Here is a 1,680-nt window from a genome sequence, read left to right on the forward strand (position 1 = left end):
AAGAATATACCACAATTGGAATGGCTTTAACAAACAGGAGTTTATTCTCTCATAGTTTGAAGACTTTAAAACCGAGTTCAAAGTGCCAGGCTGTAGGGGCTGGGTGATGGCCCCTCAACCTTGGGCTTCAGCTCTGCCTCTAGCTCCCAGCCCACTGAAACTAGAGGCTTTTCTTCACTTAGACACTCGCTGGCTGCTAATGGTGACAAGCCCAAGGTTGATAAGTAAAAAGGCACAGTCTCAATGTTACCAAACAACATGGCAGGCCACTAATTCAAGTCCAGATGAAGTCCCAAGATCGGCAGGGCATGGCAGGTTGTTGAACAATGACTTGGCTACATGCAGGATTCAAGTGTACCAAAAGGCTAGAGACCAATCCCAAAGCTTCTCCTTATATACAGGAAGCAGATCACATCCCTAAATCAGCTACTCAGCTTCTCCTAACTACCTCCAGCTGCCCAGTCACTCAACTAAGCTTAGCCAAGTTGACAACAACCTTAACTACCCCCTACACACACATATATATTGTTGTAGTTGTTTTATGTGCCTTTGAGTTGGACCCAACTCATAGCAAAACCACCCTCCCCCACCTTGGGTTACCAAGGTGGTATCACTACAGAAGTAGATTGCCCAACCTTCCTTCCAAGGAGTGGCTGATGGGTTTGAACTGCCAGCCTTCTGGTTAACAGTCAAGTGCCTTAGGCACTACACTACCAGAGATGCCATATATATATATATTTAACCAGACAGAGAAAACAAATTTATATTCAAGAACATAAAAGTAGGGTAGCATATTGGTAAGAGAGCAGACAGCTTAAAGCAATAGATACTTATGTAATTTGGAAGTTAATGTTACTAAACCTCCATTTCCTTATAAATGGAATAGAATTAACACTGATCTTAGAGATCATCTGAGAAGATTAAATGAAGTACTTGATGTGAATCATGGTAGCTACACAGGAAATTCTGATTCAATGGTAGCCTTGACGGTATTAGTTCCCTGGGTAGTGCAAATGGTTTGCACTCAAATGTTAACCAAAAGGTTGCTAGACCAAACCCACCCAGCCATATGACAAAAGAAAAGCCTGGCAATCTACTTCAGTAAAGTTGAGAGCCAAGAAAACCTGTGGAGAGTTCCGGTAAGATGGTGGACTAGGCAGAAAGACTGCACAGACCCTCTTCAACAAAGAAAAGGGAAACAAACTAACACAAACACAGAAGATAATCCTGGACCCCTGAGCCTTGAAGGGAAGGATATAGAAGTGGACTAATCCCCAACTAGCAGAAGAATTTGCATGAAAATACCACAAAAGGAGACAGACGGAGCTGTGGTCTGGCAGTGATCCTGAGCAATCCTGATGGCACAGACAGTTTGGAGATTCCCGAGTGGTGGTAGGACCTAAGAATTAACCTAAAAATCAGCCCTATTAGCCAGGGACTGCACGGAGGACTGTGCATGGTGGCTGGGGAATAAACGGAGAAGGTGAAGAGAAAGGTGGGCTGAGCTGTGGACTTTTGCGGTCAGGAGGGCAATGCCATTTTTAATGCTACAAGCAGCTTGACTATTTTGGATATTTAAAGAGACAGCACTATCCAAGACCAGGAGCTTAAGAAGAGGTTCGGCTTTCCTGCAACCCCAAGGATACTCCGGACCTGCAAGAGTGAAAAGGTACCACATTC

The sequence above is a fragment of the Orycteropus afer genome, unplaced genomic scaffold (assembly GCF_000298275.1).
Source record: "Orycteropus afer afer isolate SDZICR_OR568_19922 unplaced genomic scaffold, OryAfe1.0 scaffold00238, whole genome shotgun sequence".
Classification (NCBI taxonomy): Eukaryota; Metazoa; Chordata; class Mammalia; order Tubulidentata; family Orycteropodidae; genus Orycteropus; species Orycteropus afer.